The sequence below is a fragment of the Thermobia domestica genome, chromosome 5, assembly GCF_964235325.1.
Source record: "Thermobia domestica chromosome 5, izTheDome1.hap1.1, whole genome shotgun sequence".
Lineage (NCBI taxonomy): Eukaryota > Metazoa > Arthropoda > Insecta > Zygentoma > Lepismatidae > Thermobia > Thermobia domestica.
Window position 1 is genome coordinate 317567712 of NC_137458.1, and position 13685 is coordinate 317581396.

The window sequence follows — 13685 nt, forward strand, 5'->3', positions numbered from 1 at the left end:
CGAGGCTATATGTAACTCGGAGTTAACAGTTTAAGGTGGAATCCAAATCATCACAATGTATTCAGTCTTGTTCCACTGGGGATCGAAGCAGTTTTCATTATATATATATATATATATATATATATATATATATATACACCGAGTGTTCTAAAAATGACACCCAGGGACAATAGAGTGCTACTCTTCAGGTCAAAATAAAGCGAATATCCCATATAATGCCATACCCTCCTTCAGCCGCTATACGGAATCAAAACGTCACTGTGGCAACTTCGCAGGTTAACGTGGAATCATTACCATTGCTCTACAAAACCATAAGGCAGTTACATCGATTGCTACGCTAATAATGCTGCTAATGTGATCGATGTAACTATTTGATGGTTGGTAGAGCTACTCTGATTCTTTCTCTGCGACGTTGCCACACAGTGCAATTCGTATCTATAGAAGAGGACCGGAAAAAGTGTACATTTATATATATATATATAATATTGCTTTGAGTTGTAGAATAGTGCTCCGTAACCCGTAAGTGCTATTTTTAGAACACCCATTATATACCAGGTCTGTGAAGTTTTTTGAAGAAATGGTACAATAATTGAATTTCAAACACTGATATCCTGCGCTAATATGGCTACAGACTCATGCAAACATCATTCAGCATATTAAAGCAATAATGCATTATGTTTATGATCAATTTTCTTACGGGTTTTCAAATGTTAATATAATAAATTACAACTTTAAAGCTCTTCATAAAGGTCGCCCGTACTTTTTGAATCTTAGTGACAAACTTGAACAATGAAGGGTGTGAAAACTTTTAACATATTCAGAACGCTATTGTAAGAACTACCAATTGTTTCTAAAGGTCTTTCGTATAGTACATAAATTTGTCGCCTAGGAATTATGACGTCATGAACTGCGCACCCAGTCGGTTATTAGTATATTTAATAGCGTTTCATAAATGCTACCTCACTTACTTTCTACATTTTTAATGTCAGTCGTTGCCTTTGTTTTCTGCTAAAATTAAAAATAAATAAATAAAATAAAAAATAAAAAAAATAGGGCGGCAAAATCGGTCATAACTGCATTATTTTAAATATTTCTTTTGGAAACAGACTTCATGATGATCGTAGTTAAATTTATTAAGCTAGCATTCTATTTGAATACTACATTCATAAATCATATTTGGGTCGCATTAGTTTGTCATAAGGACAGTTCTAAGACAAATGGTCAAATAAATCCCAGCATGGATTACTTGATTGTTATCAAATACAAGAACTCAATTCATGAACAGTAGCGAACACCTGTTCCATTAAGTTAGTTATCACAGTTTTGATATGAAAATTAGTCTTATCTTTGTCACAGACATGTTCCTTATCATTGAAGGTGGATACAAGTTTTTGATTTCTCAACAGATGTAGAAAGAAAATCAAGAAATAAAGATTAAAGAGCTAGTTGCATTAGAATTGCAATATTGATTGAAGCTCGATATTCAATTCTGTCAAAAGAATTACCATATTTTCTCGGCAGGTGTGTTTGCTTCATCTTTTCTAATATAATAGATTATTGCTTAAAGAAAAAACACACAAGAAGTTAGCATTTATAGTGTTTAGGCGTTTCTGAGTGCGAGTGTACTTTCCTTCGGTGTTCATATTGGGGTAACATAAATGAAATTGTGCCTTTTAAGGTTTGTTCTTTCTGGAGATAGGGGGCGGCAACTAATGCGTTTTCACGGGGCAGCAAATTGCCTAGGGCCGGCCCTGTTCATGTAGCTATAAGTGATTACCATGCGTGCCTGTAATGGCCTTATCCAGCAATGGATCGACAAGTGCTGATAATGATAGACCCTATGTATGCGTTTCAAATATAAATAACCCTCACCGCTACACTCATATGGTCCCAGTTGTCATTCTTTATATCTGATCACTTGAGATTAAGGAATAAATACTTATACCTTGTTCTAAAAGATCATATGTTTAACCCTGTAGCGGCAATAATTTCTAAAAACAAAGATAATTGAACTACAATTTACTGTTCCTGGGTATAACTGGGTAAAATTTACTGCTATGTCTGAGCAGTGGCTATTTAGGGGAGGCTTCCGGGCTTAAGTCCCCCCCGAAATCTTTCTTACTTTAGTAAAGTATATGAAATATCTTGCAGAATTTTCACATTTTCAGGCAAAGCCCCCCCCCCCCCCGAAACAAAATCGTAACAAATACGCCACTGTGTCTGGGTATAACAAACTGTTCTGCGAACTCGAAATATTTTAACAACCGATTCTAGCGAACCGGTCCGAACAGCACACCAGGCCCGTAGCCAGCCCAAAAATTTAGGGGGAGGGCGGTAGAAGTTAGGGCCCGACCCAATCATATTATACTTCATCACCATATTATAGTTCATTTGCAAGCCTACAGTGAAATTTTATGGGGGCCAGCCAAAATTTAGGGGGGAGGGCTTGCCCCCCGTGGATACGGGCTTGCAGCACACCACTGCTTGCAACCGTCCTTTTCATTTATTTTAATCCGGTTAAGACTACACTGTGTTGGGTACAGAATATTAGAGTATAGATTAATAATTCTCAAATTATTTCATATCACGACTCCCTTTTGTTACACCCTCTTGCTAGTGACTCGCATAAGTACTTTCTTGGTTGTAATGAGCTTTTTAGGTAGATTTTAAAATTACCCACTATGGATATTTCACACAATCTATTAATATACAAATGTCTTAACCATCCTTGTGTGTTGAAAATTGATTGAGGGAGCATGATGAAACTTGAAAGTGGTCTGCAGGGGCGGACTGGCCCACCCTGCTACCCTGCAAACGCAGGGTGGGCCCCTCAAATAGGTGGGCCCTCTCCACCAATTTTAAAAAGATGTGCTCAATTAAACCTACCAGCATCAAAAACATGGCAGGGTAACTCCCGCAAACTTGTGTTTTGCATAAAAAAGACGTAAAGTTAAACTTTCATGAACAGACTTTATTCTTCTTCACGTTTATCGACTTGAAAAGGTTCCGTCTATGAGACAATCAGGCCCTAAAACATTGCGGGGTTTGTGATACAGCAGCTGTTAAAAACGAGCACGTTAACTAATACTTTTTTAAATATAAGAAACACAGTAGATTTCAGGCTGTTATTGGATTTGGATACCATTGCCTACTCCGGTTCCTTTACAAGCCGGCGAGGGGCGATGTTTTAAAGAAACAATAGTTTCGTAGATATTGTTATTATGGAAAGTGGAGGTGGAGCCGGAACGTTTTTGAACTGCATTGTCCTCAGACCAAGCTTCGAAGAAAGAAATCGGATCAGGCTTCGTTGTTTTATTTTTTTAGTGTGGTAAAGCGAAAAGAAATTAGTCGCTACTATCAACGATTGTTTTATACAAACCTCAAACAATTACTATGAAGTTGCTGCCCTCGGCTCGTGTTTTATTTGTATATTACATCGAAGAGCAAATCCGATAGCAGCAAGTCAATTATTAGAACACCAGTTACGTGTCGTTTGTCGTGGAAGAGACAGATGTGGTTGTTTCAGTATGGATGGTAGGAGTGATTGTAAGATTACTGTAAAGAAAAAATATAAAAGTGGTGCTAAAAGCGAGAACACAAACGAAGATGTGATGTACAAAAAGCTGCATCTGGCCCAAAACAACTTAGGCTATTTGAATCTATGAAGCCCCAAGAAACAAATGAGCGTAATGTGACTCATTCGAGTACTCCAGGACAGTTGCCAGGTATTTCTTTTGTTTGTTTTTCTGTCTAAGGTGTTTATAAATTATAATGTATACACCACGTCTTTGGATGATTTCAGTCAATTGTAGCTTATCTTTTATGGCTATTTTTACTTGAAATTACACAACTTCAACAGGCGAACACGAAATTAACTGAGCTGTTGCTGCCGCGTAGTGCTTTCAAACGGGTCAGATCAGGCTTTCATGGGTCATGAGTTAAGCCTGCTTGAGACACGGGTCGGGTCAGGTCACGTACGCTAGGGTCAGGGCTGCTCTAGCCACGGGTCGGCTCGGGTCAACTTTCTTATGCGCCGTTTCGGCTAAATCTTCGGGTCGAGAGGGTCGGGTAGAGTTGAACGTCGACCCGACCCGACTCACGACCCGAATAGGTTTTAGCCGAAATGACGCATAAGAAAGTTGACCCGAGCTGACCCGTGGCTAAAGCAGCCCTGATCCGACCTGTGATCCAAGGAGGTTCGACTCGAGCCCTGACCCGATGAAGCCTGACCTGACCCGTTTGAGAGCACTAGCTGCCGGCAGTGGGCTCAGTAAGCGTTGGTGTAACTTCTAAAAGTGCTGAACACTTATGCTGTCAGTCAAATCAGTGTGTATATCGTGTAAATGTTAACTTCCCTTTAGTTATTTAAAGTTAATTTAAAATAAAAGTGTAATAAAATGTAAAAAATATTTGTGATGTGCAAAGTAGGTATTCATATGAAAAGAGAAGTTGGAGCCAGCCGAGGAATGGGAAGACTCCACTAGACGATAGACGATATCTAATCTTTCTGTGACATGAATCATTATGACTTACTTATGTCAAGGAAAATCTTGCGTTTCGAAGTCTATCGCAAATTTACCTCCAATCGCATTCTTTGTGTTGCATTGAGGCCACAAAGTTACAGCTTTTTCAAGTTTCCAGCACTGACACCATGTCTATTGTCTCACCTGACATGCTTGGTGGGGGAGTTGTCTGCTAAGAGCGGGGCGTACTTTCTCGAGATTATACAGCAATATTTAGACGAGTTTGTGTATGTGGGTTGCAACATTCTCTTCTCGATAAAAAGACAGGTACAGAGAGAGATTGCGGCACATTCGCGAGCAGACTCCCGACTGAAGTAAGTGGTACTTTTTACGTTATCAAGGGGGAGGGGATCCCCAGATCAGTTATGACAAAATACGGATCTTCGTTAAGTAGGGTGGTTGCAGTTTGGTTATTTTTTTTTTAATTCAGATATGTTATTTTACATGAAAACGCAGTAAAAATTGCCTCAAAATTAATTAACGTTTCCCAAATGTCTATATCTCCTCTACTGCTTTTTATTTTATTAATCTGATGGTATTTTCTGAAACACCAGTCTTTATTTTTTGGGATTTCCAGCAGACATGCGTAAAATAATGTCAAAATTAACTAGTTTGTAATTTTAAAATATCTGTTGTTCATTCTCCGCCGGCCCTGAATAGGCTACATGCCCTTATTCCATTGGAAAACTTATGGGATACAATTTATGGGTTCGAGGATGGACTTCTATATGTAATACGTATGAAGAATGCCAAGTACATTTTTTACATTTTTATACAGTGGGCCCTCATTTCAGTTTAGCAGGGTGGGCCCTATGGTTGCCAGTCCGCCCCTGGTGGTCTGACACATCAGATTGTGCTGTCAAGCATCATGGCGGCCATCTTTGATAGGTATTCGAAATTTCAGATGCAAAGGGAGTCATGTTACATGTTATAAGGCTAGAATTTTACCAGAAGTACGCTTGTGCAATTATTTTAACCCTAAGACAAGTCATTCCGGAGTTACTGTTTCTGAAAGTTTCCTAGTTATGCTTTTGGGGGCTAAGCTGGCGTTTCGTGGAGGCGGGGTGAGATTTTATTTGCAGAATTTGATTACAATTTCAGAATACTGATTCTAGTAAAATTATTTTAAAATAATAAATTTTCGAAAAGTGATATTTGAAGTACACTTCATGTTGTGTTAACTTCAGAATATTTAATTCAGCTTACGTAATTGGTTGCTTTTTTGAAGTCAATAATTTATTGATTAAAAGTAATATTTGGAGCGTTCAGAGCACAATGGATCCAAGTCCATTTTCAATAAGGTTCAATTTTGCTCAGCAAATGAATTCTTTTCAAAATGTAATATCTTCACAGTCAAGAGTCCAAAACAAATACAGTGAAACCTGTCAACTTGGCCACCTCTCTAAGTTGGCCACCTGCTTATCTTGGCCTAGTTCGTCTTGAACCTGCATTTTCCCGTAAGACATTCGTTACTTACTACTCTATAAGTTGGCCATCTGTCTATCTTGGAAGTTGGCCACACTGAAGCAATGTTTACCCTATGATGATAATGATAAATTTACCTGCGTATCTTGGCCACGAAAAATACAGTTTTATTATTTTTCTTAACTCTTTCGAATACCTATATGAGAGGCAGATGTTCTGTATTTGTGACTGGACACAAAGAAGCATAGATTGACACGATTTGTTCTTGAAGGTCAATGGCCAGAACACTACCCTCATAAAAGGGTGGTGAAGGAAGATGTGAATACGAAAAAGCACGTACAGGAATTCAGGAAATGGTTGTACGTATTTGTTTACCCTGTCTGTTTTGGTAAAACCATTAGCTAGCCTATATCGACTCCTTTCATCAGTGGGAAGCTTTAGTAATTCCGGAAAATTCTCAAAGTTAAAGCTCAATTGTCATTTATTGGCACCTGACTGCATTCAAAGGTAGCGGAGGTTTTGATATATGAATTCCCTCAAGATTTTCTCAAAACATCTTTTGCTCCGAGGGAAACACTTCTAGCTCATTAACAAGAGGTAGTTAACTACAATATTAGAATGTGCATATGTGCCAAAAAGAATAAAGCAAATATGTCTAGAATGAGCCACCATTCAGTAACAACTGAAAAGAAGTCATATAAATTGCATATGAATTTCTCAATTTTCAATCTGAATAACTCAGTGTGCTATAATATGAATTTCAATAAACTGCGTACATACACTTCTATTTCATGGTTGTTTGTGTTATTGTGTTTTCAATCCGAATAATCCAATGTACCAGACTAGTTTTCAGGAAGAGAAAGGTATGCATATATATTAAACATACTATCAAGAGCGCCGATCCTGGGGGGACCGAGGGGGCCCAGGCCCCCCAAAGCTCATGTGGCCCCTATTGTATTTATGAGTATACAATATTTGGTATAATTTGAGTGCAATTTGTCTTAAAATCTTCATATATATACAGATGGTGATCAGAAAAATGGAAACACCTGAACGAAATTGCAACTTACCAGATTAATATGGTGTCAGGCCACCTTTCGCCTTCAGAACAGCCTTGATGCGACGTGGGATGGAGGCATAGAGGTCGTGAATGGTAGCAAGTGGAATTTTACACAATTCCTCGTGCAGGGCATCGGCCAGTTCTGTGAGAAAGGATGGAGGTGGAAATCGTCGCCGGAGTCGTGTTTCCAAGACGGACCACAGATGTTCAATTATGTTGAGATCTGGGGATTGGGCGGGCCAGGGGTGGTGTTGAACTTCATCCCGATGTTCCTCAAACCACGCTGCAACAACGCCAGCTGTGTGAATGGGTGCATTATCATCCTGGAAGATGGCGTCATTGTCCGGGAACAACATCCGGACCATAGGATGCAAGTGGTCTCCTAAAATTGCGACATAATCGTTGGCAGTGATTCGTCCGCTAAGTGTGACCACAGGACCCAATGAAAACCACGATGGTACCCCACAGCATCACCGAGCCGCCGCCATGTTTCTAAGTTGGGCGGAGACACTGCAGATCATAAGCTTCTTTGGGCGTTCTCCACACACAAACACGGCCCGTGGTTGGGAATAGGGTGAAGGATGACTCATCCGACCATATCACACGTTTGCAGTCCTCAACGGTCCAAGTTGCATGGTCGCGGCACCATTTGTGGCGTGCGAAAGCGTTATGGTCCCTGATGAGCGGTTTGGCCCGTGCAACACGACCCCGTAAGTTAATGTCATGTAATTCGAGGCGGACTATGATTGTCGAAACAAGGTGGGGGAGGTGTTGATTGAGTTCCTCCGCCACTTGCTCCGCAGTGGCACGACGGTTCTGCGTGACAATGCGCTTTAATATCCGGCGTGACCTGTCACTCATGATTTTCTTCCGCCCACTGTTCTGCTTCCCCGATGTGGTTTTCCCGTGTGTTGTGTAGGCCATCACCTTCGACACTGTCCTACGCGACACACCTAACAGTAGCCACTGCCGTCACATTCACTCCACATAACCACGCACCAACAATTTGCCCTCTTTGGAAATCTGAGAGGTCTCCCATTTTACACTACCTCCGTCTGCTGCAGCCACTGGACACTGCTGTTCCACTGCGCCTGACGTAGTATGGAGACCGACCACCAGAGGTCCGGCGCTGCGGGCGCCACGACACCACTGCCAACCCATACATCTGACGTGTTGCCAACTACAGGTGTTTCCATTTTTCTGATCACCATCTGTACCTTCTGCATCTGAATGCCCCCCCCCCAAAAAAAATTACAGAGAAATCCTCGCTTTTGCATACTATAGTAATATTTTCTAGTACTGTATATTTTTATGATTACTCTCTATATACATTATTTATAAGTAGCTGTCGTGCCACTGCTTATTAAAATTTTACAATCAAGTAATACTAGAAATCCTATTCTAAAAATACACAAATCACACTTATTTTCTGTAAGTTGGCCACTTTTCGATGGGACCGATGGTGGCCAATATAGACAGGTTTCACTGTATAACTAAAACCACGTAAAATGACGTAGGATAGTTTCATATGACAGCCGCTAGACAGGGGCGTCAGTAGGGCAGGAGAGCAACTGCATCTACCCTGCCTTGAATTCCAGATTTCGGGGGCAGTAAGACAGTTTAGAAATCTTTTGATAAGCAAAGTCCAACAGAGCAAGCCTGAGGTCCTTATACTGAATAAATACGGAGGAAATACAGATGATCAAAACTGGAAAGGTGCTTACGCCCAATTTCCAGAATTTTAAGGAGGCCTGAAACTCGAAAGTAGAGCCAGCCACCTTTGGAATCCTTGGGCCAAAAAATATACAAGAGAGCAATATAGGCCTATAGCTCCTTAGGCCAATGGAAATGGATCTCACATGGGAAGAAAATAGTCTTCTGAATGGGAAACACTTTCTGACAGTTTTCTTTCTCAGGCAGATTTTTTTTACAAAAATAAAATAAAAATAAACCTATGTTTAAAACAAGTCTTTAAAAAATTCACGTGTTTAAAACAAAATGTTTAAAACGTATATAAAATTTGTTTTAAGCAAAATCAGTTGTTTAAAACATGTTTTAATGATTTGTTTTAAACAAAACAACTTTGTTGTAAAGTGGTACTAACCCAATATCTTGTACCTTTCTCCATATAGATTGGGTAAAATGAAACAAGCAAATATGTAATGTCGCTTGCTGGAATGTTTCTCTTGTAGCGTTTATTGCCACTTGTTCAAAGTCAGTCATAATTTCTTGCACAGGAAACTGGAAGCAACAATTTTCAGCTTTTTTCTTGATTTGCTGAAGCATGAGTGTGTACAATGACTGACTTTTGTATTTCAATAAGCAGAAGAGAAATGGAAAAAATGTCCAAAATACTTCCGTGCAATGTATATAACTATGAAAATAGACGTGGATAAATTTTAGGTATTCCATCCATCATTGTCCTTCCGTTCCTTTCACTTTACGGAAATTCCCTTTCACTTTACGATGTACTGATATACCACCCATCTTGACTTTCTCAATTTATGAAATAATTTGTTTGTTACTTACAATTTGTATATGTAATTACAATATTACGATGGGATTAATTTCTTAACATGTAATACAAATATCGGGTACTTCTGGTGTAGTACATGCTTTTCATAAACTTATGTAAAAATTAAAATATCTCATTCTGCAAAACAGTAACACATGCATTGACTTATTTTTCTGTTCTTCGAAACATGACAACACTGAGTGTAAAAAACTAGTTTGAACCCCTTTCTGCGAAACAGGAACACACGATTCTTAAAAGGTTAGTGCATACATAAATTCCCTTAATGTAAACTGTAATTTTTATATAATATGAGTAACTTCTTGTTATTTTCAGGTATACGTCTACAGATGAACATGTGTAAGTCTCTGGAAATACATCGCCACATCACCACAATACATATGAAATGAAGATGAGCCCAAAACTGGTATGTTTAAATACGTTATTCTCTTATTAGTTAGTTTTGAACGTGAAAAAAAAAAAAAAAAAGTCAGATTCTAGATTTCAATGGAGTTTGCATGCTGCATGCGTTCATGACCCTAACATGTCGAAAGGATAGTTGTTGGATGGCTGACCGTCTATACAAAGGCCTGGTGGCTACGCTGTTCAACGTATGAAAACCAACTTTTTTAAACTTAAGATTTTAATGAGATTATCCAGGGGTGTTTTCCAGTTTCCCCTTACACCCAAAAATTAGGATGGCTTATTAAGAGGAACAAAATTGAAAAGTGAAATTTTCTGGAAAGCAGTTCAAACAATTGTATATTTCTTAATTATATAACCTTATATAAAAGCAACCTTATATAATCTTATATAATGATATATAATAGCATCATTGATTAAATATTTTCAGCTTTGATCATATTGAACATGAATCTCCTCTTGAGTAGGAAAACAACAGAATGATGTAATTTTAGACTCAAACTATGTTGTGCGCGAATATGGGAAGTCTTCTAGAACGTTTACGTCCGTCCGTCCGTAGCAGGTAGGTCAAACTCGGTATCTCAGGGTCGTCAAATAGTCGTCAGTGTACAATACTGCGAGTCGCAAGAAAAAAAAATCATACGTAATGATGTATTCGACAAGAACTTTACGAATGATAAAAAAATGGATCAAAATATTGCGATTTTGGCCAAGAATTTTAGGATTGATCCAGAAAAATGGATTAAATATTGCGATTTTGGCGAAGAATTTTAGGAGCGATCCAGAAAAATGGATTAAATATTGCGATTTTGGCCAAGAATTTTAGGAACGATCCAGAAAAATGGTTTAATATTGCGATTTTGGTCAAGAATTTTAGGAACGATCAAGAAAAATGGATTAAATATTGCGATTTTGGCCAAGAATTTTAGGAACGATCCAGAAAATGGATTAAATATTGCGATTTTGGCCAAGAATTTGAGGAACGATCCAGAAAAATGGATTAAATATTGCGATTTTGGCCAAGAATTTTAGGAACGATCCAAAAAATGGATTAAATATTGCGATTTTGGCCAAGAATTTTAGGAATAATCCAGAAAAAACGGATCAAAAGATTGCGATCTTGGGCAAAAATTAGTTTTTGGATCAGGGGCCACAAAGGGTTTGAACGAGCCTGAATTGAGTTTTCGTATTTTCTACGGAATAAGCATATCATACTGAGTTAAGTGATACTTTGGGTTTGGCTACACTATATGTAGTTCTCCAGATATAAGACCTACAAGAAAATTTTCGATTGATTGAAATATATTGGATCTTGGATCAGGGACCATAGCATTTTTGAATGGCACCTAAATTGAGATTTTGTATTTTCTACGGAATAAGCATATCATACTGAGTTAAGTGATAGTTTGGTTTTGGCTACACTGTATGTAGTTCTCCAGATATAAGGCCTACAAGAAAAATTTTGTTGAAATATAATGGATATTTTGACCCAAAAAAGTGAGTAAATACTTGTACATAAATTGATATTTTGATACTGTAGTTCTTTAAAGAAAAATGGAAGAATAGAAGGAACATAAGGAGATCAAGGTAGTAGATGGAAACCTGTGATTTCTTTCGTGATACCTGGCATAGTTTTCCTGCAACCAGCTTGCCGATGTCTGGAAATACGATGCTTGCACTAGCGATTGCCAGAATAGAGGTCAGGTGAATGTGTGTGAACTTGGATTTCTCTAGGACTTGTTCTTTTCATAGACAAGAATGGTGGTTCATATTTTAAATTAAATTTATTTTTGGTTACTTTCTCGGGATAAACTGGGGGTCACAGAAAAATAAGTCAAAGGCAAGACTTGCCTGATCTAAACTCAAAACGTATCAGAGCAAAAACATAAGACATAGCGACAGACGTTTTCTAAAATGTTGATTCAGTTTTTCAAGGACATGTTCCAACTCTCAACCATGTATTCAAACCAGATGTCATAGAAATAGGGATGGTACCGAGACCGAGACGGGCTTTTCTATACCGAGACGAGACCGAGACGGATTTTATATAACCGAGACGAGACCGAGACAGGCCTCTATAAATCGAGACGAGACTCAGGTCAGTCTCGAAAGTCTCGGTCTCGTCTCGAATATTGATAAAAATTAAAATTGTCTTCACTCAAAATTTCTTTCGTCGCAGTGTTAGATAATATGGGAACGGTTGACTGATGTACAGTCCTGTATTTAGGGGGTGCCTATCAGGCTCAAGCCTCTCCCGAAATAAATTTGTGACTATTTTTTCACACTGCACGTACACCACAACCGAAACAAAATCCACTGCTGATGTTGCCTTCTCTGTCCGTCTGTCTCTCTCTCTCTCTCTCTCTCTATCTATCTATCTATCTATCTATCTATCTATATATATATATATATATATATATATATATATCAACAACGTTTGGGAGGTGATTCCTGACACCAAGATAAGGCAAAAAGTATAGACCAACCTGGGTGCACAAATGCTTACTTTTGGAATTATAGGCTGTCGAAAACATGAAAAAATGAACTTTAATGGTCCCTAGCTCCAATACTATAGGATCTACGGTAGTCGGATCAAGACTTTACTTAGGAACTATTATGTGACCTATCCAAAAATACATGTTTCAGAATCCTGCGGTACTCACGCAACAATTTTCATAGAAGGACTTTGGCTAAGGGCATATAATTTTAAGTACTCACCAACTACCTCTGTAAAAGCTGTTGCAGAAGTACCGCAAGATACTGATACATGAATACATACTGATAGGGCACATACTAATTCTTAGTTGAAGTCTTGACCCGACTACGGTAGATCCCATAGTATTGGAGCTATGCAGTAGCGTAGCTAGAATGTTTTTCAAGAGGGCCAATGAAGGGACTACGAAAATTTTGAGGGGGGCATCTTCAATGAATGGAAAAATTTGATTCATATACTCACAAAACTTGTAAGGTTCAATCACAAGCTAAAATGTACTGTATAATTTAAAAATCATTGAATATGCATATCTTATTCTATCCATTAGGCCTATCCTATCCAAAAGCACTATTAAAAAAAAAAAAAAAAAAAAAAAAAAAAACAGAAATACGATAACTACTTATTTTTAGTAGTCGTTAAGAAAATCAAAGCGAACTAGGAAACAAGTCTGTTTATCATATTTATACAGTGGAACATTACTTCTGAAAGTTGAATGGAAACTGTAAACAACAAGCTGTTAGAACATGCCGCGACATCCTTTGTGAGTAAACCTAGTGCTCGTGATTGCTGATGAACATGAGCAAGGGTTAGGTGACTACTCCACTTAGACGTGACGGCGGAGGTTGACTGCTATAATAGAATTGGACATAGGCGAAGCTCAAGGTTATAGGCAGCAGTCATCTCAAATTTTACCAGCTCGAAAACATTCCTTCTTGCACACATCAGACCAGTTTGCCTGATGGAATGATGGAAGTGAATAAATATCACAAGTTCCAGATTTGTTTTAATACCGCATAATAATATAAATAGTTATTTATATTATTATGTAGATAAACTGTAATAATAATAATAATAATTATTATTATTATTATTGTTATTATTATTATTATTAGTAGTAGTAGTAGTACCAAATTATTTAATGATTACTATGCATTTGTTCTATGTCACGATAGTCAATGAGAATTAACTACTTACTGTACGAATTGTAATAGGTAATGTACGAACACTTCTTTCGTCCAACGCAAGTGT

At 38.2% G+C, this 13685-nt stretch overlaps 1 protein-coding gene across 9 annotated transcripts in view; it reads left to right on the forward strand.

Annotated features, from left to right (window-relative positions):
• The window catches only part of lov (BTB/POZ domain-containing jim lovell protein), a 261400-nt gene that overhangs the window by 174298 nt on the left and 73417 nt on the right, over window positions 1-13685 (forward strand). For all 9 annotated transcript variants that reach the window (XM_081760469.1, XM_081760467.1, XM_081760460.1 and 6 more), the window contains exon 3: window positions 9857-9947. The gene's annotated coding sequence lies outside the window, so the exon portion shown is untranslated. The remainder of the gene's footprint in view (window positions 1-9856; window positions 9948-13685) is intronic.